The sequence below is a fragment of the Heterocephalus glaber genome, unplaced genomic scaffold, assembly GCF_053883595.1.
Source record: "Heterocephalus glaber isolate CG9 unplaced genomic scaffold, H.glaber_assembly_v1.0 deba00000942, whole genome shotgun sequence".
Lineage (NCBI taxonomy): Eukaryota > Metazoa > Chordata > Mammalia > Rodentia > Bathyergidae > Heterocephalus > Heterocephalus glaber.
The window spans coordinates 2053689-2080083 of NW_028258174.1; the positions used below are offsets into that span (position 1 = coordinate 2053689).

Below are 26395 nucleotides of genomic sequence, written 5' to 3' on the forward strand. Positions count from 1 at the left end.
GGCAGGGTAAGGCTGCGGCTCTTCCCGGCCTGATAGGTTCGGCGGTCGAAAAGCTACAATGTGGATGCGGCCTGCACCCGCTGCGCCTGGAGTGTGAAGTTCATTAGTATTCCCGGTGCCCAGCACAGAATGGGCGTAATCCAGCATTTACTCCTGGGCGAGGTCGATGTCTGCCCACGAGAAGGGCGTCCCGCCGAAGACTAGCTGCCCGGAAGCCCCTCGTCGCTGTCCCATCCTGTGGCACTGGACCGGCGTGAGGGCGGCTGCTTCTCCGGCTGCCTGGCGGCCTGCGCTGTGGGCGATGAACGCCGGGTCCGCAGTGGGCTGAGCCCTCGGTGTCCTCAGCGCCCGGCTGGTAGAAGAGGGCACTTTTCTGCGGACGCTCTCGCTTCCTTGTTCAAATCACTGACCTCGACTCGGAGCCTCCATCTGTCTCTGTGTAGTCGGGGCAGAACCAGCAGTGCCTCCTTCGAAAGGGTGAGGGATAGAATGAAACGTGGCCTCTTCCCTGGCCCCCGTCCCTCGCCTCTAATTTTTCTCTTATGCCTGTTCTTGGGGCTCCACTCACCACCCAGGATTCCAGACTAAATCACTAGCCCCCGTGCTTTTCACATATTAGCTCATTTAATCCTCAAAACAACCATCTTAAGCAAATAACACTAGTTAGTGTTCCTCGTTTGTATGAGGAAATTGAGGTACAGCCTGTTTGTGTAAATTGCCGATTGACCACAGTAGGCAAGTGTGTGAACCCAGACAATCTGATTTTTTTTACCACAACATTACGTATCTAATAATAGGCTACCACTTATTCTTTTCTCTTTACTGCTAAGAAAAGCAGTCAATGTGATTATTTCAGTAATGCTACTTATTTTCTTCAGGTATGTCTGGCCTATCTCATCACCCAAAACAAGTGTTAATAAACCCTTGATGATAATAAAGAATGTATTATTAAATCTTAATACAAATAGCTTCTAAAATTGCAGATTTCAAAGTCTTCCCAAATTTATGGTTGATTTTAAAAATTCTTTTGCATAATATTGGACTAGACTTTTGGTCTATGTATAAAAATTGTGTGGTAGCTCGAATCTGGTCCCAGCTTCTTGGGAGGCTGAGGAAAGAGGGTTGCTTGAGCCCAGCAGTTGGGCATCAAGCCGGGCAACATGGTGAGACCCAGTCTCAAGAAACAAAACAATTGACAACAACAAAATAGGACTTAGAAAAAGGGCAAATTAATGAGGAATTGTTCACTTTTTTTGATGTCCTATTATATTTGGCTGACTAGACTTAATATTTGACTCACTAGATGCCAGAAGTACCCCTTCCGAATTGAGACAACCAGATAAGTCTCCAAACAAGATGCTTTATTCTGCAAAATATTTAGCTTCAGACTCCCTTTGGTGAATTTCTCTTGCAATTAAAAATTCTAGGGCCAGGGATTTAGCTCAGTGGTTTCGCCGCCTGCTGCGCAAGCTCAAGGACTCGAGTTCGATCCCCGGTACCAAAAAAAAAAAAAAATTCTATTTTCACAAAAAATTCAATTTAGGTATAACTGTTTAGGGTACATGTAAGGTGAATTATGCTTAAAGATACTAAAAACATTCTCTGCCCTGAAAACCAGTGAGGTAAGCAGAAGTTCGAAAATAATGTCTGTAAAAGAAATAAACTGGCAATAAAATTCAAGTCTGTTCCTAGATGAAAATAAATGTGGAGAGTGAGTTACTTTACCATTCCAAAAAGTTTCAAGGCCTGAGCTTCCGAATTATCCAAGGTAAAAGAAGTGACAATCCAAAGAGAGATAAAGACTGAATGTGATATATTGGGCACCTGAGGCTGTTTCTTCAGAATCATGGTACCTTAAGAGTAACTTTTCATGCTATTTCCTTAATACTAATTCACAGCATGTACTTTAATTTCTCCACAGAAACCAAGTGCATTATTCTCTGGTCATACTCTATTAACCAAGTTTTTGATTATTCATGGGACTTTTGGTCCCATTTACCTTAAATAATCAGCACTTCCCTTTATACTTGCAGTTAAAAGCTTGCATTATACTTAATGATAATTAGTTTTTAGAAGGTTAAAATGCTATTTGTTCTTTAATCTTTCAGTTAAATATATAATTCCTTCAATCTTCATGGTCAAAGAGACTTCCAAATTGCTAGTGACTTTTGGAGAAGCAGGAAGGGGCAGTATCTGTGATTCTGCCCTCCCTTTACCACTGATATTAGTTATTTTAAGGATATCTGTGACTGTGTCCATAAAGTAGGAATACAGGATGGTTTCAAACCTCAATACTATTGACATTTTGGACCAGATAATTATTTATTGGGAGTAGCAGGGAGGCTTCCTGATTATTGTAAGATGTTTAGCAGCATCCCTCACTTCTACCCACTAGATGCCAAAAGTATCTCTTCTAAACATGACAACCAGATTTGATTCCAAACATTGCCCTAGGAGGGCAAAACAGCCCACTGGAATATGAAAAATCCTGAAAGAAAAAATAATGCCCATCCATGATATTTACTCCTACAAAGCAGCAAAAAAAGATCCTAAATGTAAGAAGCCTGCTAGGATTGTGGTCATTCCATAGTCTGTAGAAACCTCCAGGGATTCACAGGGACTTCCCCTTGACCCTGGAATTGTTCCAGAGGCAACAAGCTGACAAAAGATGGTCATGATTCCTTCTCCACCTTTCTCAGGGTTTTTTTTCTCAGTAAAGGGATTGTGCTTCCCTGCCTCTTTGCATTCTGCTGACCTTGAAAAGAGGTGAGGTTGGGCTGGGGATGTATCTCAGTGGCACATGCCTCCCTGGAAAGTGCAAGGTCCTGAGTTCAATCCCCGGTACAGCAAAAAAAAAAAAAAAGTGAGGTCATATTTGATGTTGTCTTAGTTACTTTTCTCTCATTGCTGAGACAAAATACCTAACACCCAAAATTAAAGTTGGAAAGGTTTATTTAGCTCAGTTTGTAGAGGTTTCACTTTATATTCAGCTGGCTCCAAGGCAGGGTGGCACATGGCAGAGGGGCAGCAGTTCATGGCATACCAGACCAATGGTAGCAAAGCAGCCATGGGCCTTCATAGCATCTTTCTGCCCCTTTTATCTTATTCAGACTACTTTGGGTGGGTAGCACTCATGCCCTTATTCCTAGTGCCCTCGGGCCTAGCCCCACCATGAATCAGTCACACACTCTAGATTCACCCACCTCTCTAAAAGCATCAGGCTTCTTTTGGTGTGTGAGGGGGATACCCAAACACAAGCCATAACAGATGTCCTCTTATATTTGGCTGAAAACCCAAGCCAACTTTTGGAAATACAAGGTCTTAGCTAGGATAGTGATGCTGTGGACTTTGGCATTTCCATGATTAGGAGAACGGAAATAGAAATACAACAGCCACTCTCTTCCTGCCACCTTCAACACAATCACCTATTGTTTATCCTGAATGGGTTCTTCCAAAAGCAGATGAAAGCATCTTACTATGTCATGGAACAGAATGATAGAAGTAATCAGATTAGCAAAAGTCCAAATGTTTGACCACTCATTTGGTTGGGAGGCTGTGGGGAACAGGGATGGCACATCGTGCTGTTGAGAATGCAAAGTGCTACCCAGAACCTATGCATGGGAATTGGATAATTGCTAATGAAATTACACATGCATTTGCTTTTTGACACAGAAATCCCAATTCTAGAAGCTATTCCAAAATACAAGATGGTTTATGTACAAAGTTATTCATTGCAGTACTATTTATAATAGCAAATGACTGGGAACAATCCAAAAAACCATAGTCAGGAAATGGTGGAATAAATCAGGGTAGATCCACATAATGAAACACACTGTGCAACTCTGGAAAAACAAACAAACAAACAGAGCCATCTCTTTACATCTTGTAGAATGATCTCCAGGATACATATTAGCTCTAAAATAGACAAACACACTCACTCACATGGTACAGAAAGTATAGTAAGCTTTTTTTTCTGTAAGCTAGGTGAACTATGAATATATACTTGCCTGTATTTGGGACAGGAAAAAACAGGTAGAGGAGATGAACATGTAAGCTAGACTATTCTGAATAAACATTGTCTATGTCTATAGAATCATGTTTTATATATATATATATATATATATATATGTATGTATTGCACATTCAAAATATAATTTTAAATCCAAAAAATGCAATTCATAAAATTTGAAAATAAACCAAAGCAGTCTATCCATATATTAAGTTGATAGCATGATCACATCAAATAAATAAATGTCAAGAAAGTAAAGTTCATTCACACTAGAATATATTCTCAAGATAAATAGACCAACAAAAAATCTTAAGCTTTATTGAAGAGTCTTACTGCTAATAGAACTATAGATGCTATTACTGTAATTTAAATCTATTTCTGTATGATATAGGTAAAAATAAATATTAGAGTTATTAGGAACAATGGTTTTCATCCATGTAATATTAAAGTTGAATTCAAAATAATGTGAGCTTAAGATTTTTTCTTTTCAAAAACAATTTCTTATATCTCAATAAGAAAAGTTTTATATTTATTGCAAAAAGAGAAGTATTTGTTTTCATTGTCCCTTGAAAAGACCTAGAGGTAATGAAAATCTTATAGTAGTAAGCAATTTTAGCATCATATTGTACTTTTAATACATCATTTTCCTATGAAAAGGAATGAGGCTCCTTGGAGGAATGGCAGATTTCAGGCTGTGTTGACCCTAGTACATCTTGCACTAGACATTGAGGATACTCTATTAAAAGTTTAAAGTCTAATGTGACAGTTCAAAGGTACAAAGGGGTCAGCATAAAAAGACTCTCACTGGCTGAAAGGGGCATAGTATGAGCATCAAAAAGAGTAAGAACTACAACTGACTGAAATGCACTGGTTACATATAAACCTAGGAGTTTATAGTCGTAACTAGGCAAGACTCTGAATATTTTCAATATAACTAAAGAATTGAATACTTATCCTGCCTTTCCTGTATGAATTAGATTTAATGGTGTCTTAGCCTGGCTTGCCCCTTGGAAACTAAACCTGAGACAAGGGCTTACTTTTTAGGTAGTTGATTTTGGACAGTGATCGCAGGAAACAGCAGTGGATGGCTAGGGAAAGTGAAACAAGGTAAGTCAATACAACGGTGTTCTCAAATTGGTCATCACCGTAGCAATGCGGCCTTGGAGCTATGCAGAATGTACACTGTACTCCATAATTGTTAGCTTGCTGCAGCAAGAGAAGAGCGCTTATTTACCAGCCCCCATATCCCACTGGTCCAAGTTTCTGTCTTGGGACCTCAGCTTCCACACATCTCCAAGCTGTTACTTGTGAGTGCAGATATTTCACCCTCATGGAACAGAGGAATCAGGGTGGAGGTCAGAAAAATATATTCAGTGGATTTGAGGAGAGGTGCTGGCGGGTTACACTGGAGGAAGCAGCATGCTGCTGCAATGACTACAGTGAAAGACGGCCCGAGAGGGTGTGAAGTACAGAACAAGGCTTTTCTAATGGGGTAGCCAAATTATCTAGGTTGGTGAGTTGGTGAGGGGAAGTTTTTTTTAATTTTTAATTTTTATTTATTTATTTATTTATTTATTTTTGGTACCGGGGATCGAGCTTGGGTCCTTGCACTTGTGCAGCAGGCGGTGAAACCACTGAGCTAAATCCTCTGCCCGGGAAGTTTTTCTTTAATGAAAATAATTCTATTGAATAAAAAAAAACCAGTAGAATTAGGAAATTACCATTTTATAATTCCTTATGGATTAATTGATGGGGGACTTTACAATACAGGCTTCAGACAGACCTCACCTTAATCAATCCCAGCACTGCTGGAAATGGAGACTGCACACAGTTGCGCCTCCTGATGTGGTGCATTATGAAGTATACAACATCATCTATTAAAAAAATTTTTTTGTTTTTTGAAACAAGGTCATAGTGAGTTCAGTACATAGTGAGTTGCGGCTTGACCTCGTGGTGATCCTCCTTCCTCAGCCTCTTGAGTCCTGGGATCCCAGATGTGCTCCACCATACCTGGCTTCATTTACAAAATATTTTAACTAGAATAATTGAATCTAAATCTCAACAAGGTTTTAGGACCAACTTCCAGTCTTCTAGAAGCAAAAGTGGGAATAAAATGTCATCAAAAGAAAGCTGGGCCGGGGATTTAGCTCAGTGGTTCCGTCGCTTGCCTTGCAAGCTGGAGGACCCAAGTTCGATCCCTGGTACCAAAAAAAAAAAAGCTAACAGGTAAATCCAACCTGTAGCATAGTCTACAAACAAACTGCCTGGGTTTCTTCAACAAGATAAGGGAGTAAAAAGGAAATAAAAGGACTCCTCTAAATTGAAAGATTTAAAAAGATAACAAACAAAATATAATGTGTAGATTTGTTTAAACTCATTCTAACAAGCCAATTGGAAAAAGTTTTGAGAAACTCAAAGACATTTGGATATAATTTTAATAGATTGGATATTGAAAAGGAATTATTAATTTTATGTATAAATTTATAAGAAAATGTCAATATTTTAAGTGATACTTACTAAAATATATCAGGATAAAATAGCAATGTCAGGAGTTTCCTTGAAGACATTTCAGGAAGGGAAAAACAGGTGAAACAAATATGCTAACATCTAGGAAGTTAGAGGCTTGGGGTGTAGTTCAGTGGTAGAATACTTGGTTGGAACCCGTGAGGCCCTGGGTTCAATTCCCCAGTACCATCAAACAAACTAGAAAGTTGTAGATTCTAGGTCCTGGGCAAATGGTATTCATTAGAGTATTCTATTTTGTGTATAAAGAAGCAAGTCAATAAGCTCATCCTTATTTTCCAAATAGAAGGAAGTCAAATGACTTGCCCAAAGTCATAGAAGTTGGAAAATGAAAAAGCCAGAATTAAAGCTGACTTATCTCATTCCTCCCCATGTCCTGTCACTTTCAAATTGGAGTGCATTTTACTTATTTATTTAGTTTCCAACCTTAGGTTCAATTTTTTCTTGGTTCTGTTTCATCTTGGGCTACACATTATTCTTTTTTGTTGTATCATAGAATTGAATGATCCCTACCTCCCGATAGTGACATCCTCAGTCCCCTTCACAATGTCCCAGGGTCAGTCTTTGTGATCAATAGTATCCAGCAGAAATGGTGGTATGCCGCCTTCCATATTATTGTACCTGTACCTTTATCCATATTATTGTATTGTACCTTTGATCTTGGGTGTTCTCTTGCTCACTCTCTATCTCTGTCTCTCCTATTGCTAGCTCTGTGAGAAGACATGTCATGAGCAGTCTTGACCCACATAGTGAAGACAAAGCTTCAAGCAAACAGCCTTATGAATGAGCCATGTCAGAAGTAGATCTTCCAGCTCCTTCGGGGATCTACATTCCTGACTGCAAACTTGACTGTAACCTCATGAGGGACCCTAAGCTAAAGCCAAAACCTCGCAGGTAAGATGCACCCAAATTCCTGACCCTAGACACCACAGAAATATATAAGTTGGTACACTGTAAGATAATTTGTTATGCTGCAATAAATAACTAAGGCAATTAGCCATTAATCTTTGACTTTTTTTTTGGTACAGGGGATCAAACTCAGGGCCTTGTGCTTTCAAGGCAGGAGGTGGAACCCTGAGCTAAATTCCTGGCTGACATTTTTTTGGTACTAGGTATCGAACTCAGGACCTTGTACTTGCAAGGCAGGTGCAGTGCCACTGAGCTAACTCCCTGGCAGCCATTAATCTTTGTATAATGTAATATATAAAGTGACTCCACAAGTAACACAAGAAGTAGAATATTGATCATAGTTTACTTCTATGTGGTCTTTTTCTATCCCTTATTTTCCCAACATGAAGTTGTCTTTATCCTGAATCTTGTACTTATCATTGCCACTATTTTTAGTATCATTTAATTTATATGTATAACTACGTTATTTAGCTGTGGTGTTTGTTTGTTGTTGTTTTTTTTTTGGTACCGGGGATCAAATTCAGGACCTTGTGCTTTCAAGGCAGGTGTGCCACTGAGCTAAATCCCCAGCCCATTTAACTTATTTTTAACTTACAAAGAAAGTGCCAATTTTCTGTGAGCTTTTTAATTTACTCAACATTATTTTGCTGAAGTTTAGCCATATCATTGTATATAGTAGCAGTTGTTTTTGAGACAAGGTCTTGCTTTGTAGTGCAGGCTGGCCTTGAACTCACTGTGTAGCCCAGGTTGGCCTCAAACTCATGGTGATCCTCTTACCTCAGCCTCCTGAGTGCTGGGATCACAGGCATATACCACCACTCCCGGCTACATCATTTGTTTTCACTTCTGTATAAAATTCATTGTGTGAGGGCTGGGGATTTAGCTCAGCAGTTCTGCCACCTCCTTTGCAAGCGCAAGGTCCTGAGTTCGATCCCCGGTACCAAAAAAAAAAAAAAATTCATTGTGTGAATATACCACACTCTGTCCGTTCACTTGTCACTGGATATTTGGGTTGCTTCCAGATTTTATTCTGTTACAACAATGGTGTCACATACAGGTTCACTAATGCCTCCAGATGCACATAGCAAGAGATTCTATCTAGCATTGGAATGATGGGATTATAGGGTTTGTAAATATTCAAGTTTAACAGATTACACCAAACAGCGTTATAAAGTGGCTCTACCAATTTATACCTCCACTAGTAGAGATTCTGTTGATCATACCCTGTCAATACTCAAAATTGTCAAACTTCTGAAAATTTCTAGTAAGTGGGTATAAAATGAAATCTCACTTTTGTAAAGATCTGCATTTCTCTTATCACTAGGAATATTATCGACTACACTTTTCTTCGTGTAGGTTAGCTTTTAAAGGGGTGTGGAAAAGTATATATAACCATAATATTTTATTCTAATTTTTCTCTTTGGTTTAATTTTTAGGTCTTGCTTTCTCAGTTCTTCACATTCACAATTGTCCTTTCTTGACATTTCCTTCCAATATTCTAAATATTTGATCTTAGAACAACTGTAGTTAGGGAGGAAATGAACCAAGACTTACTTTCCTTTATTCTAGCTGCTCTCCCTACAGGGCAGCAGTGTGGAATTGATTATTGGGGCTGCTAGTTAATTTCACACTAGGATTAGCTCAACAGGAGAAGTTGGTCCTTTTCTTTTAGGAAGGCTCTTTCTAGGAGATTATTTTCTTTCATAAACTTGGTATGGAAAAAAATCTGCTGAAATTTTTACATGAACATAGACAGTATTATAAAAGGTCAACCATCTGGGTCTTATAGCTCTGTCCTGAATAATTACACTATTATAGGCTCTGCGTTTAAAATTACTCATCTATAAAACAAAAAATAGGTGATCTTTTTTGTCTTCTTAGGTTCCAAAATTAACCAGTAGACTGATTGGTCCTCATGATCAATTCAGTCTCTCTGTTTCTGTGTTCCTTCCTCCCCCTCCCTATTAACCCAATTGTTCTTGGTATTAACATAGGTTGAAACTTGAGGCCTACAAAGAGGATTTCAGAGGGGGGCCCTATCATGCCGCTTTAATCATTTTGTGTACCACTGCATCCCATATTTGCTGAATAAAGGCTACATAAGTATCTGTTAGTCCACTGAATAAATAGTAAATGAATGAGCTAGGTCTTTATTCTCCACACCCATCTTCATGCTGTCACAATCAAATTCAGAAGTTATTTGAGTTCTTTTCACGTATGATGAGAACATCAGATTAGAGAATATTTTTGCCAGTACAAGTCCAACTAGCACTCTATTGCTCTTTAAACGTTTCTCACAAAGACCAAGTTCACCACATTTATTCAAATCAAAGTGTCTGGTCTTGAGGAGCAGGTACCAGTAGTTTTCAAATACTCTTGAAGACAAAAAGTCTTCCAAATTAAACATCACCCTATTTGAAGGTTATTATGGTATAGTCCATAGGCAAATTAAAAATAAATTTTTCCTCGATTAAGCCATGTATCTGAAAAGAGAATTCCATTATTAACTTTACCAATATGGGAGCAGTAATATCAGCTTTCTGGGCTGCAAAGAATTTGCTAAAGACCTGAGAAAATTAGGTGATCAGGGAAAATCATGTAAGACTATTTCCCAGAAGCTGACACTCACAAAAGAGAGAAGTCATTGTCAACTACCATAATATCAGAGCTATCTCTCAAAATTGTCCTGGTTTAAATCACCCAGAAGAGCTTACTCTGATGTATTCTGTTCTTTGAAATCATGCCATAAACAAACATCTGTAATAAATATGTTTGAACATTGTAGGGCTTGTATGACTATGTTGGGAGTAATAGGTTTGAAGTACATGACAAATAAAAGGAATATGCTGATATCAAAGTCAGTAAGAGTTGCTTTATTTTTCTAAGAACAAAAGAGCCTGGGACTCCAAAGTCTAAATAAAGAAATAATTCCACAAAAGATGCTCTTTCTATGGTAAGTGACAGAACTCAGTGATTAAGGGATCAGACACTGGATCCAGTTGCCCTATGCTTTGCTATTAATCAATAGTCCAATATTGGGCACATTATATAAATTCTCAGTATGGTAGTTTTCTTATTTGTGAAATGAGAAGAATGGTCATACTTATCAATGGGAAATTGTGAAGAATAGCATGAGCTCATAAATATAAAGTATTTAGATCAATATGTGACACATAGTAAGCTTACAGCAAAAACCCTGAATATTCTCCACTATTCAAGGGAAGGAACTCCTAACTTCAAATCAAGAAAAAAATATACATATAAAGGGCTTTTCCTTCTTATACTTTAGGAATACAGATGTTTTAAATTATAGAACAAATAATATAATTTACCCACATAGGATAAGCTGTTATATTTTGTTTGTGAATATCATGGTGACGTTGTTTAAGGATATTCCCAGGTGTACAGTTTGGAACTTATGATTTTATTTTATTTTACTATTTTTTTTTTTTTTTTGGTACTGGGGATTGAACTCAGAACCTTGAGCTTGCAAGGCAGGCACCAGAACCACTGAGCTAAATCCCCGGCCCTTATGATTTCATTTTTAGAGAAAAATCTATTAACTATTGAAGACATCAGTTGAATGAGACTTCTCTGACAGTGGCCTTTTCATGATTTTTCTTTTTTACTTTTTGTTTTAGAAGTTTTAAAACATTACACGAAAGTAGAAAAAATAGAATAATGAACCCCTATGTACTTACTATTCAATTTAGGCACTTATCAACATTTTACACTCACCTGCTGCAATGTTTTGAAGCAAATCTCAGATATTAAATTTTTCTGTAAATATCTCAGAATTTACAAGAAATAAAGACTTCTTTTAAAAAAAAAAATAACCCCAGCAACTAATTACCTAAATTCTTCATATTAAAATGCTCCCAGAAATGTCTTTATGCAATTCACGCACTTAAATCGAGATCAAGCCCGGCCTGGTGGTGCATGTGTGTAATCCCAACACTTGAGAGGCCGAGGCAGAAAGACGAAGGGTTTAAAACTAGCCTGGGCTATGAGAGAGTCCAGGGCCAGCCTGGATTACATAGCAAGACCATGTCTCAGACCACTCGTCCTCCAAAAAATCCAAACAAGGTTAAAAGTAGTAACCATTTGGCTTTTATATTAGAAGATGTTCCAGTTTTGTACTTACTTTATGGTAGCAACCTGAAATTGAAATCATCATGATAATAGAACTACAGTGAGAAATGGGAATCTCACAGTAGATTTGAGTTTTATTTAACACTGATCTAGGTTCTATTACCTGACATTAGTTTTTGCTACTACAGAAAGAAGAAAAATAATTCTTCTAAAGCATTATTGGTGTAAGAAGCATAAGCGGTTCAAAAATATCCTGTCTGTGGGCATTGCAAGATCTTGAAGTATGTGAATCTGGCTGACAAGTCCTCTGGGTATGGATTCTGCTGCTCTTCCATCCCACACTCTTGTCTCTTCCTTAAAAATATTTCCAAAGAGCCAGACATGGTGGTGCATGCCTGTAGTCTCAGCACTTGGGAGGCTAAGGCAGGAGGATTGCTGTGAGTTTGAGGCCAGCCCGAACTACAAAGTGAGACCCTGTCTCAAAAAAAAAAAAAAGAAAAAAATCCAAAGGACTTTTTTGTGACATTTGAACCATAGTTCCCATATTTTATAATCATGCTCCAGGGTTTTTTTTTCTATCATGGGCTATTTGCATACCTATTAAGGCTTGAATCTAAAGTTTTTGTTGGATGTCATTGTTTTTCATGTTGATTTAATATGACTGACAAGTCAGCCTTCTAAGGAGGAACTTCATTATTAGTTTATAGAATACTCATAATTATCAGAATAAGTAAGTTTCCCTTTTAAAGTAGATAGATAAGGAATAAGTAGCAGAGGTAGTACTTGAGTAGATAAAATGTTAATATGTTTATATGAGGGAATTCTAAAAATAAACAAGCCCACATCCTTCTGTGGAGTCCTACAGAATCCACAGAATTCTGTGGAACACCTATTCTTGCAGCTATGAAAGCTAATGAGAAAATCATATTCATTGATTAAGATCTCAAAATAGTATTTTTATCTTTCCTACTCTTTTTCTTCAGGTCTGGTTTGTTATTATAAAATTACCCCTGCTATGCTTCTCTTTGGAATGCCTTCTGGAGTCCGGTTTGATAAAACCATTTACAGCAATAATGAAAAAGTTCACCTCTGAAAACAAATAGCCTGAATTCAAATCCTGACTTTATCACTTCCTAAGTGTGTTGTTAGGAAAGTCATTTAACTTTTCTGTGCCTTGGTTTCTTCATCTGTAAAATGAGTATAAAACATGTACATATTTACCTTAACATGTATTTGATTATAGTTCAGCAAATATTCACTCCCATCTCCCCTGAGGCAGAATATTATTTCCTCCCTACCAACGTTAGTCTTGTTTGTGGAATGTGGGTAGAAGTGATAGTGTGCCCATTCCAAGCTTGGCATCCTGTGTTTCCATTTGCTGTCTTATACTCCTCCCACCCCAGGTATCTGTCTGTCCCCGAATGATGAGAGACATGTGGAGCAGACCTGAACCCAACACACTCCCTAGAGTGAACTCCATTCTGTCCACAGCCTCAAGAAAAGCTTGCAGCAGAGCCCAGCCTGCATCACACAAACCATAGTCAGCCTGTGGACTGATGGGAAAGATACTAACTGTCGCTGTAAGATTTTGATTTGGCGGGTTGTTTGTTACAAAACTTTACTGAAACGAGAGATGACTAATATATGAAATTATTGTGAAGAACAAATGAGACATTTAACATTGTGCTAGGCATATAGTCAGTACTCTCCTCAGAGTTAATATTATTATTGCTACTATGAGATTATTATCATTACTATTAATATTTTGTGTATTACTTGGTAAAAAATATCAAAGCCATATACTGTGATTAATTCATAACCCAGTTTTAGGCCATCCACAGTGAGCAGTGCTCTGAGTTGGCATCCACACAGCTCATATATTGATAGTAAGATGGAGCTTCATCTGACAGATGCGGACATCTCTCTACCTCTGCTGGTGGCTCTTATGGTTTCACTCCTTCCAACTTCACCCTATTGGGCCTCTTTCTTAGTTAGGAGGTTATGAAAACTTGTTTCACAAGCATGCATCCAAATATTTTATGTCATGTTTATGTCAGTGGCTATTGAACTCCATCTTTGTCACCTTCATTCTCTGGTTTCCCCAAATAGAAGACTCAAGTCTAGGTCTACAGGCTATGAAAGGTGACAGAGAGAAGGAAAGAAAAGACACAGCTAATTTTTTAGCCTTGAACTTGGCTTGCCATATAAATTTTAGTTTCCATTACAATTCATAACTGCAGTTACACTGCTGCAAACAATATGCTAAAGGGAAATGTTCTTATCAAGAAGACTCACCATAAATGTGAACTCCACACCATCATGTATGTAATATCAGGTCAACAAATGTTTATTGGGTATTGGATATATATTTTGTACTGATATATAACATTTAGAATACCATATTTTATTAAGGCATGCATTTTCTCATATTCTAATATCTCTAAAATAAAGGGGCAGTTTACTATTGATGGCATATAGTAGTTTGTCACTGTGTTTCTTGTGATTATCAATATCTCATTGGCTTTCAGTGACACCTCTATTTTTTGGTACATATTATATGGGGACTATGGATTGGCTTGGCTCTATTGGCTTTTGCTTTGATTGATTTGGCTGGGCTGGGCTTATCTCTGCACAACTAGGCTTGTTATTCTAGATTACAGTGAAAGGACTAGTCACAATCTGGGAGTTTTTTGGGAAAGAGCAAAAGCTGATTGAAACCTTGCAAACACATGTAAAGCTGCTTGGATATGGTCTTTGTTACATCCACTCACATTCAATTGACCAAAGCGAGCCACATGGCCAGGACTGACAATGGAGTGCAGATGTGTACTCTACCCACTGTGAGGTGGGGAGGGGATAGGGTGGGGACACAAATTGGAAACAAGAACAGAATCTCCCATGGCAACATTTTTCCTTTTTTCATGGTACATAAAACAATGGTGTGCTTCTCAATAGTTGGCATCTTAGGGTCAATATCATGATTACACATATTATGATTTAAGAGAATCTGTCCTCTAGGCATAATTTTTGTTTATTTATTGTGCTAGGGCTGGAACACAGGGCCTCCTGCATGCTAGACAAGTGCTGTACCCTGAACTATACTCCCAGCTCTTAGGCATAATATTTTTATGAGCAACTTTTTTTTCCTAGTTGAGATTTAAAACCCAAAACAGAGATTTATTAACTGTTTTTGGGGAAGGAAGATTTTTCCTCATTAAATCAGAATACTTAATAATGGAGGTGAAAGAAATTTACTGACAATTTTTTCAACTCTTACGTCATTATTGTTACCTAATTTTGCCAGTGAGAGAGGCTGAATGGGAAATAACTCAAAGGACTAGGTTCATGGCATCATTAATTATTTGTTCACTAGTTTATTTAGTCACACAATAGACACTTATAGAGCACTTACTATGTGCAAGCACTTTCTTGGCTCTGGAGATTCAGCAGAAAGTAGGGCAGCCAGGGTTCTTGCTCTTACAGAGCTTATTCTCCAGTGGAGAGTGATAGACAATAGCCAGAAAAACAGGAAAATTTCATATGCAGATGAGGATCATGAAGAATAGACTTCCTAAGTATAAGGCAGAGAACTGAGGGGAACACACTTTCAACAGAATAGTAAAAAACCTATTGTATCTTCCAGCAGATTTGTGGCTGTTTTAACATTCATATCACTTAAGACATCTATAAACAAATGGATGCAGCTTGAGCACATAATGTTAAATAAAATAAGTCAGGCACGTAAGTTCTGCCTTGATAGTGTTGAAGGCCTAGGCCCTTTCTTTCTTAGCATGCTGCCATTTTCACCATGCAACTTCTGTCTTATGGCTTGAGAGACGACTACTGTAGCTGCCACCCTTTTGCCATCATACTGGTATTCTGGCCAACAAAAGTGAGGCAAAGAGAAACAGAAATTGCACCCCTTCCATTTAAAGATACCACTTGGAAGTTGCACACAGCATTCTGCTCACATCCCACAAGCCAAAACTTTGTTATGTGAACGTATGTACATGTGAGGGAGGCTAGGAAATGTAATCATTAGCTTGGATTCCTGTAACTGGATAAACTTTCCTGATTCTATTTCTATTCAAAAGCAGTGACAAATACTTGTTAGGGAACAGCAAATAGTGGTAAAGTTAGTGATCTAGGCAGCATCCTGAGTATATTGGGCCTGGCAGGCCATAGCAAGGAGTTTGGATAATATTTTAAGTGTGTTCACTTTGTTTTGTTTTGAGACAGGGTCTTGCTGTGTAGTTCAAGCTGTCCTTGAACTCACTATGTAGCGCAGGCTGGCCTCGAACTCCCAGTGATCCTCTGCCTTAGCCTCCTGAGTGTTGGGATTACAGGCACGTGCTATCATGGCTTGTAAGTGTATTAATTGTCTACTGTTGCTTTATAAATTTCTGCCCACAGGTAGAAGTTTAAAGTCAATATTTATTACCTCATTGTTTCTGTGGATCAAGAATTTGGGAGGTTCTGCCTCAGGGTCTCCTGGGTCACTTAAGTAAAGATAGTAGCTGGGGCTACTGCCATCTAAAGGACTGATGAGGCTGGAGGAGCTGCGCCTAGGATAGTTTAGTTATGTATTTATGAGCCAAAGTCTAGTTCCTTGTTGGCTCTTGGCAGGACGTTTCAGTTCCTTGTCACACAGATTTCTCCAGAGGGTTGCTAGAGTGTCCTCATGACATGACAGCTGACAAGAGGGAAACCACAGTGCCTTTATGGCCATGTTTCAGACATCACACACCGTCATTTCTGTCGCACTTTATTTCTTAGTCTAAGAATAAGTAGCCTACTATCAAAGGGAGAGGAATTGGGTTCTACCTTTTCAAGAGAAGAATATAAAATAATTTATGAGCTTATTTTAAGACTATCACAATATGAGAGAAAGTCACTGGAACATTTTAAGCAAAGGGTACCTGGTCTATTTCATATTTTAAAGAATTATTTTGAACTGAGCATGGTGGCACAACCCTGTAATACTGGCTACTCCAGAGGCTGAGGCAGGAAGATTTCAAGTTCAAGGCCAGGCTGGGCAGCACACAATGAGACCTTGTCTCATGAAAAAAAAAAGGAGGAAGAGGAGGAGGAGAAGCAAGAGGAAAAAGAGGAGGAGGAAGAAGGGGAGGGGGGAATTGTTTTGGCAATGGTAAATGTGTTTTAGAGTGGACAAAGTGGTATTAGATAGAAGTGTTAAGATTCAGGACATGCTTCAGAGGATGTGGCATTACTGATCTCATGTTAGTGGGTGTCATTTCCTTTTCACATCTTCAAGTGTAGCATTTTCTCAAACTATCTAATTATTAGAAGCCATATTTTTAAGAGTTCTTAAAAATATGGATACTTTCATTTCCAGGTGATCTGATTCAATAAGTCTAGGATGGGAGATGATCAATCGAAATCACTGCTCCATTTATTCAATGAGTGAATAAAAGTGTAATTATTATTGTTTTTGCAAAATGAAATGGTTATTGTTATGGCTTAGATCTAGGGTGTCCCCCAAAAGCTTCCTGTGTTTGGAAAGTTATTGGAACATGGGGGTGCTATAGTCATCAGTGGACTAATCCACTGACTCACTGTTGTCAGGTGGGGCCTGGTGTGAAGCCTGTCCTCGGTGCTTGACCTGGAAGGGTGCATCTCCCTCTGGGCTCTTCCTTTCTCTTTCTGCTTGCTGGCCACCATGAGGTGAGCAGTTTTCCTCCACCCAGGCCCTTCTACCATGGTTACCACCTCTACTCCTCACTGAGAATTTGAGCCTGCCAGCCATGGACTGAAACTTCTTCAAGTGCAAGCCAAAATAAACCTCTCCTCCTTTAAATTGTGGGTCTCAGATATTTTGTCCCAGTGATGATGAAAGTGACTAAGTTATTATGACATTAGCCCTATTATTTAAATTCTCATTTCTTCACTACCACCCTGTGTCCAATCAGATAAAGTCCTATGGATTCCATCTATAAGGTAATTCTCAGAGAAAGAATCCTTCCAGCCATTATTGCATTTGTCTAAGAAATCATTTATCTCTTGGACTATTGCAAGCTCTCTTAGGTAATTTCCTACCTCTGGTATCACCTTTTGCCTTTTCCCTGTTGTTAGCTGATTTTCCTAAAGCACATTTGTGATCTTATCATTCCTGTACTTAAAAAAGATCCAGTGGCTACCCAAGTGTGGTGGTGCATGCCTGTAATCCCACTCAAGGAAGCTGAGACAGGAAGGTTGCAAATTTGAGCCCAGACTGGGCAACTTAGAGATGTAATAAGACCCTATCTTGAAATTAAAAAAAAAAAAAACTACCAGAAGGAGAAAAAAAAAAAAGATCCATGTTCTGTTAGTGTGGTATTTGAATCCCCTGACAATCCTGTCCTAATCCACCCTTGGAGTGACCTCATTGCCCTTTAGCACATCTGAGTAGGTGCATTGAATTGTTTGTCTTTCCCTTAACTCCGTGACTTTCATATCTTGACATCTTTCTTCATTTTGTTTTTTCTGCCTCAAAATGGTCCTCTTCTTTCCTCCCTCATCTGGCAATATCCTACTTATTATCCTCCAAGGCCCAACTGAGATGGCCACCCTCTCTATCCCTCCCCAAGAATTAGTCATCTAATTTTTAAAATTTCTATCTCACCTTAAAACAACTTTATCACTTATGTCTTTGTTCACAGAGCCTAATAGTGCACTTGTACTGAGTGGGCTCCAAAATAAAATGCATTTTAAAAATGAACAAAATTTATTTCCTCAACTTTACCCAATTTTTAATAGAGAAACAAATGGCAAGCTCCCAGCAGATTGCTTAATGAAATATACACACAAAATATTACTAGATTCTGTACACAGCCTAGTCCACACCCACTGCACTTTATCATCCCTCATGGTAGCACTAATAACTTGGGGGTGCTGCAAAATCTTTACAATACAAATATGTTATTAGGAATTACAGTGGTAAGATTTGAAATACAGAGTTTCATGAGTCATTTTAAAAGCTTAATCACATCTAGTTAGAAATTTAAGTTAAAAAGAACATTTTATTCCCTAAACATCCCAATTAATTGACGCTTAGCATATGGGTTACCAAATTTGCCTTTTAAAGCTTGCATTTAGAGATTGCAAATATATCTATTAGGATGAATTTCTAGGTCAGTAAGGTTTTGATTTGCAATATTTAATGTTTGCATAATTCAACCTTTGCCTGACTTCTCAAAATTATATCACAGACCTACATTTACTTTCCTAATGGGAATGATTTCCTGCTACAAGGTGGCTACAGTGGATAGTCTGGGAAGACACTGTAATCCTCCTTTGGGTGCCCACCTTTGGGGGGATTACTCATTTGGTCTGGTCTTGTTGGGATATAGGACTTCCTTGCCTTCTATTGTGGAAGCCACAAGGTTTGAATCTCATTCGTCCACACCCTGGCCTATTGAGCTGTGTCCCTGACACCAGGCAGGAGACCCTCCCGCCCAGGTCCAGAGTTAAGGAAGAATACCTGGAAGAGCTGCATAGGGCAGCATGGTGCCTAGTGGGGGTTTCTAGGAAGTGGAAGATGAATGAAGCACAGACAGCAACACTTTAGACTGAGTTTTCCCGAGCCCCTCAACTCCTACCTGTTTTCCAAGCCTGCTCTCCCAGCTTTCTCAGATCTAGGAGCTCCCCATCTCCTTTCTTCCAATTAAAAAATATTTATATGTATAGTAATATATATTTTACACATAGTAATTCTACATATGAATGGGGTACAGTGTGACATTTAAACACATTTTATATAGTTAGTAATGATCAGATCAGGGTAATTGGCATATCTGTCATCTCAGACATTTATTACTTTTTTGTGTTGGAAACCTTCAGAATCCTCTCTGCTAGCTTTTTTTTTTTTTTTTCCAGTACTGATGATTGAAGCCACAGTCTTTACACTGAGCTATATCCCTAGCACTTTGTTTTAACATTTTAAAATTTATTTTGGTACAGGGTTTCACTAAGTCACTAAGTCACCCAGACAGGTTTTAAACTTGTGATCCTTCTACCCCTGCCTCACAGAGTGCAGGGATTACAGGTATGTGCCACCATGCCTGGCTGTCTGTCAGCTATTTTTAAATGTTCAGTTAATTGTCATCAACCACAGTCATCCTGCTATGCTATAGAACATTAGAAGTTATCCTTCCTAACCAACTATACCCCTAAACTTGTTAATCATCCTCTCCATTCCTCTTCTTCATACCCTTTCTGGATTCTGGTAACTATTATTCTATCTCTACTTCTTTGAGATCAATGTTTTAGCTTCCACATACAAATGAGAATATGTAGTATTTGTCTTTCTATGTCTGACTTATTTCACTTAACGTAATGTTCACTCTTTTATGGCTGAATGATATTCCATTGTATAAATTATTACACATTTCATTTATTCATTCAGCAGTGGATGGACACCTAGATTGATTCCATGTCTTGGCTATTATGAATATTACTACAATAAACATAAGAGTGCAGGTGACTTTTCAACATACTGACTTCAGTTCCTTCAGCTATGCATCCATTAGTGGGATTCTTCTAGTGTTTTGTTTTATTTTGTTTTAGACAGAGTTCATTATTGTTTATTATTATTAAGCAAGAACCCTGACAGATGCCATCAGTGCTGCAAAGGAATAGAGAGACCTCTAGAATCTGGAGTCAGGTTGTTGGGCCACTTAGGTGCATAGCCTCCAGCAAAGGAATAATCTCCTTAATCCTCTATGTACTCATTTGTAAAATGGGACTATAACTAATAACTGTATCACAAAGCTGTTATAAGGATTGAATAAAGTTATCTCTAGAAAATATTTAGCACAATCCATGATGCATAAAGAAGAACTTAATAAATAGTATCTTTTGTTATTACTAAAATTCTGTGTAACTCTGAATGTGTTCAGGCCACCACTGCATAATACATGAAAAGAACATCCTGGTACATTTTATTTTCTGTGTTCAGTGTTGTACTTCCCCAGGCTGAGTTTTTGTTTTGTTTTGCTTTTTCATCCAGTTTGTGACTTCAGCGCCTTTCCTATCCTGTATATTCTGAGATTTTTCTTCAGGGATGCAACTTGGGTCATTGCCTGGATTTCTTCTCTTCTGGCCATCCATCCTACCAGCTCTCCCAGGCCTTCAAAAGGAGATCAGTTGCAGGTGGAAGGACAAAACTGGTTGAAGCAAAAGTCCAACTTCAGCATCTGGTATACAGATTTAGCTGCATTAGTGCAATTTTTAAAAAACCAAATGTACAACCTATATCCCAAGACTTATTATGGAATCCTTAATTTATCAACTTAGCTTTTGATGGATTTTTTTTCTTCTGTTGAAATGTATAATACCTTCTCATAGTTAAGCTGAAGAATCTTTTCCATTCAACTTCCTCCCTCTGGGATGTAATAAAGAGACAACTTTTGGCCCAACAGCATATTAGAGACAAATTTTCTGTGATAGAAAAATATTTTTTATTACATGTAATGTTTCTCAAAGGAGGTAGGTCAAAACATAGATATCAATCCTCTGTAACCATCTACTGATACCATATTTGGCTGGAGGATATTAAAATGTAGTATGTTACTCTTGAAAGGTTGAGTATTTTGTTATGGCTGTTTTAATTTCCATAACAGCCATGTGGAAATTAGAATAAAGAAGAATTATAATTATTTACCATCTCTGCATGCTCAATTTCCCTTCAAAAGTGTTAAAGGGCTGAGCAGAGAGAAGCAGCAATGTAGTATAGGTCAAAGCATGTCTCATTTGTGGGGGTATTGGAAAACTGGGACATTTTGTCTAAATTTGCCACTTCCTAGTGAGACTCTTTGGTCAGCCTTACTTTTCTAAGGTGTAAAATGGGGACAATAACATTCTCAAGGATGGTTGTGAGAAATAAATGATATAACATGTGTAAAATTCTTGGTCCTAGAAGGAATTCAATACCTGATTATTGATGTTATTCTTCAACATGATTATAAGAGGCTTAATATCTTTTATACTATTTGATTATATATCTAAAGGAAGTGATACTATTGTAAGACTACATTCATGTTTGTAAAAATCAAATAGAGTGAAAAGTTTTAATTTCATCAATGGAAATCTATTATTAAAGAAGGCAATGACAATTCAAGATAACTCAGATACTAAATTAAGGTTTATATTACTCAGAATGTTAACTGAAAAGTATTCTGTGTTGAAACTGGTCTTAGTATGATATTTCTTTGGGGCCACAAACTATTTTCATTTGGCCAATACTATGCATATAATAAATAGGCAGAAAGTACCCCCAAATTTACTAAAGGAGACAGAAAACTCCATTTTTAAAAGCAAATTTGAGTCATCAGTATATATATATGTGAGCTATAAGCTATAATGTAAAAATCTCAGGCATTTGCTAAATGTAAACTTTATTTTTTTATAACTGAGCTCAAGCTCCTTTTTGCAAAATTACTATATATAAGGAGGCAAAAATGAAAGTTTCAGACCATCATGGTTGATTTGGACTTCTCTTATGCCCATTCCTTATGCTTTCCTCAATAGGCTGACATCTACATAGGTTTAAGAGGGTGGCTGGTATTCACCCTTTAGCCATGTCATCACTTTAGCTGGCATCCTCTGAGATGGAAGTCCTCACGTAGTTTCTTACGGAAAATTTTGGGTGCAGGTCTAGTCCAAGTATGTAGTTGCTCAGAGCCCTCTGTTCCACTCTCAATCCCATATGAAATGCACACATTATGATGAGTGGAGAGTACTTATAGCCACCCCAAGACCTTCTGCCACTATGCCTACCCCATGTGCCTGTCTGTGCCCTGTTGGACTGGTATATTCCATAAGGCTTGCTGCTGTTCTGGGTTCCATCTTGAAAGGATGGTATGAGTTACCCCTTCTCTCTGTCCTTTGTCTTCACAGTCCCTTAAACCTAGCAAGTGTTCCAGTTGTGTCTCCTCCCAGCCCCACCACCATGGTGACGGGGTTGGGACTAGATAGAGGCATTCTTTCTAACGTCTTTGCACATCTACTGCATAAACTTGTGATTGCTTTCTGGATTGAGAAAATGCCCTTTTGGCTTATCATTTATTTTTTTCAAATCTACTTTTTATTGAATGAACTTTATAATCTGAATCCTTCATTGGGCCTTGATACTCAAAATCTAGGCTTTTCATAATCAAAGAAAAGGTCTTCTGTCAAACTATTGTTTCTGCTTTGGGTTTCACAAGTCCACTTTAAAGCAGAAAAGTCATGAGCAACTCATTCTCTGTGAATTTCTTTTATAATATCCTTACCTCAAGGCAATACATGCCAAAATCTAATTTGAATAAAAGAATGTATTGAATAGAAAGGAATTAGCAGTACAAACAAACAAAAATACTTCTTAATATATCAAAACATTATCTCACCAAAATGAAAGGTGCCTTACACCTTGATCTAGTTTCTCTTTAATTGTTGGACATAAATTATTTTCTACTTCATGACTTGAGAGATTGACTAAACAAACAGACAGTGGCCAGACCACAAATGACAATAGAACTCTGAGCCAAAACCTGCAACAACAAGCCACAGAAGTCAAACCAGCATCTCTGGCTGCCACGAGGATTGTTAGGACTTGATCAATACCTGCCAACTTTCTAGTTCTTTGTCACCAATCCCCCCAACTCAGGACCAACCAGAGATTTTTTTTTTTGGTACCAGGGATCGAACTCTGGTCCTTCCGCTTGCACAGCAGGTGGTGAAACCACTGAGCTAAATCCCCAGCCCTAGGACCAACCAGAGAAAGCCAAATACGCTTCCCAAACCAATTGTGTAGAATACCCTGCTTCTTTCTGCTCAGCTGGCCTTTTGGTTAGTCCTCCAGCTTTTCCTGTCAACAGCCTCCAGTCAGAACATATCTGCAACCTTTCATTTTTTTTTTTTTAACACTATGAAGCTTTCCCACTCCCATGCTTGGCTTTGAATCTCTGCCAAATGCAAGTGATGGTGGCTGACTCCCTCTAAGTAAATAGTTTGGTCTAATTTGTGTGGTCTCCATTTATTTCCATTGACTTAATACAGAAAAAGCTATTATATTCAGATATACACATTGATAGCTAAACTTAATATTTTTTGAGCATAGAGATGTTTAGAGTAAATAAATACTAGGCTTTGAAGGATAAGAATAAAAATTACAATGTGAGTGACTTTTTCCTTAAATTTATAGGTACTGGTATACTTACCTCAGTGGGTTCAAGTGGAAGGTGTGTGTGTGTGTATGTGTGTGTGTGGTACTGCTTCAGTCCAGAGCTTTGCACATGTTAGGCAAGCACTTACCACTGAGCTACTTCTCCAGGGCTGAAACATTGCTGAAAGTGTATTTGAAAGACTCAGTTTTGTGAACTAACTTATTAATTTTAACAAAATACTATTCAAAGCAAACTTAATTTTAAAGTGAAGAACATTTTTATAATGCAGGCAATTATTCCTCATGTGTCAGGTTTCCTTACATTGGTACATATATGTATTCATTTGTATATATAAACCCAAGGTTGTAGCAAAATAATAATATTTCTCAGAAGAGCAAATAATGTGCTTTTGTATACAGAAACCCGTGCTGTTTTATTTTCATGTCACTGTAATATATATTATGTGATCATCACGACAACATTCCAAAATGTAAATTACTATTCCCATTTCACAAATGAAATGAAAGGTATGGTAAAATGATGTGTTCAGGGCTGGGGATTTGGCTCAATGGTGCCGCCACCTGCCTCGCAAGCACAAGGTCCAGAGTTCAATCCCCAGTACCAAAAGGAACGAAACAAAACAAAGTGACATGTTCAAGGCCTCCCTAGCAAAGAACAAAGTCCCTGTGCTCGCTTTGGCAGCACATATACTAAAATTGCAATGATACGGAAAAGATTAGCATGACCCCTGCTCAAGGATGACATGCAAATTTGTGAAGTGTTCCATATTTTTTATTTATAGCTAAATGGATGCACATTGAGGCCATACTCTTGAGTGAAATAAATAGGACACACATGTGTAAATACTGTATAGTTTCTCTGGTGTGAGAAATTGAAAGTGTAAATAAGGATCAAAATGTGCAATAGATAATGTGAAATAGGAAGAAAATGTGCAAAGGGGAAGGGGAAGTGGGAGGGGTAGGAGAAAGGAAAGAAGGGAAAGGGCTAAATATGAGAAAATGAAAAAATGGAAACAAAGTCTTTGTAAATAGGGGTGGAGGGGTTGAAGGGTGGGCAGGGGAATGGGGAAAAATAAGAATCAATATATATTATGTAAAGGTATAAATCTCTAATGATGACTGTCATTATATGGTGTAACTAAAATGTACCAATAAAATTAATTTAAGAAAAAAGAATGAAATCCCTCATTCTCCTGCAAAGAGACTCGAGTCTCCTCCTTGTGATGAAAGGAAAGAGCCGTCTCCCCATTCTTCTGGGAAGGACATAGTGTTTATCTGGCATGGCAAAAGAGATGAAATGGGTCTTGCTGTAGGAAGGATAGGAGGGTAGCCCACTTGAGTTGTGCCCATCTGGGTTAACCTGGTGTTTAATGACAGATTATGATGGTCAGATGATGAACATATACAAAATGTGGAGCCAGAGAGAAACTTGGACCTTCCTATGCAAAGCAGAATATTTTTCTACAGTGCATTTGCCCTTGGTGCCTTAAAATGAAATTCTGATCTTTTATCATGGCCCAGAGGCTTCATATAACCTGTCTGAATTCTCTTTCACTATGCCTTCTATCACTGTCCGCAAATACCTTTCAAGTTTTCATACCTGCTAAGTACATCCAGTCCATAGTTCCTTTAAAATTCTAATGGGAACACTGTTTTCTTGGGTTTCAAGGTGTCTGTGTGACTAGTTCCTTCTCCTCCTTCCTATTTCAGATCAGAGCTTTCCTTAAGGGGTCTTTTATGACCATTCTAGCCTATACTCTACCACATTGTCCTCTCATGTGGCCTGTCTGGATCTAAGATCTTGTTACTCGTTTGTTTACTTTCCAGGCTATAAACTTATATTTGGGAACTTCTCTCTCATATTTGCTGCTAGACCTCAAGCACCCAGAACAGTGCCTGATCCCTCAATACACATTTGTTGGATCAATGAATAGATAAATCATAAAACCCAAATGAGAATCTGATGAAAATATGTATCCAAACCCCAGGGAAAAAAATGCATTGAAAGTTTTATATGTAACTTTGGGAGGTTCCAGATCCTTAGGGTTCATCTATAGACTCTGAGTTGAAACACTTGCATTATAGTTCTGCCATCTCTATTTTTTTTGAAATTGATTCTAGAATTTTGTTGTTTGCAATTAAGCATGAGCATCACTTTTGAAAGAATGATCTAGATAGAATATAACAAATCACAGCCCAATTACTGTGTACTGGTTCTGGATAAACTAGATCCCTGTATTTATGTCAACGGATCCTAATTACCAGACATTAAATATTCATCTCTGGTTCTTTTCTTCTTCATGAAATTAGGAAGCATTAAACTTCTCAGATCCCTAGAAATTGATCAATTCATATGACCAATTCTAGACAACAGATTGGCTGTATAAGAGACATAATGTACTACTGCAATGGAACATGTAATTGCTGGAGAGGGTCCCCGGGGCTCTATCTTCCTCTAGAATAGTGACTGCAGAAGCACATGTTGGCATGAATGTGCAGGACCAAATTATCATATGGAGAATAGTTGCTCTGGAAAGTCACATAGATCCTTAGCTGACTTGAGCAAGAAATATAAACCTTTGTTCTTTTAAGTGTCTGAGATTTTTCCAAAGACTTGTTACTGCAGCATAAGCCAATGAAACCTAATATACCACTGATTGAGAAATATGATGTTGTTTTTTATGCCATTGAGGAAAAAA

At 38.0% G+C, this 26395-nt stretch overlaps 1 long non-coding RNA gene and 1 other non-coding gene across 2 annotated transcripts; both read left to right on the forward strand.

Moving 5' to 3' along the window:
• The first annotated feature begins 20 nt into the window (after window positions 1-20).
• Window positions 21-24954, forward strand: LOC110344090 (uncharacterized). The gene is made up of 3 exons (XR_002386386.2): window positions 21-477; window positions 7241-7426; window positions 20541-24954. It is a non-coding gene; the product is annotated as an uncharacterized LOC110344090 (long non-coding RNA).
• Window positions 24363-24469, forward strand: LOC147828695 (U6 spliceosomal RNA). Its single transcript, XR_015450345.1, has one exon. It is a non-coding gene; the product is annotated as a U6 spliceosomal RNA (small nuclear RNA).
• Window positions 24955-26395: the final 1441 nt, after the last annotated feature.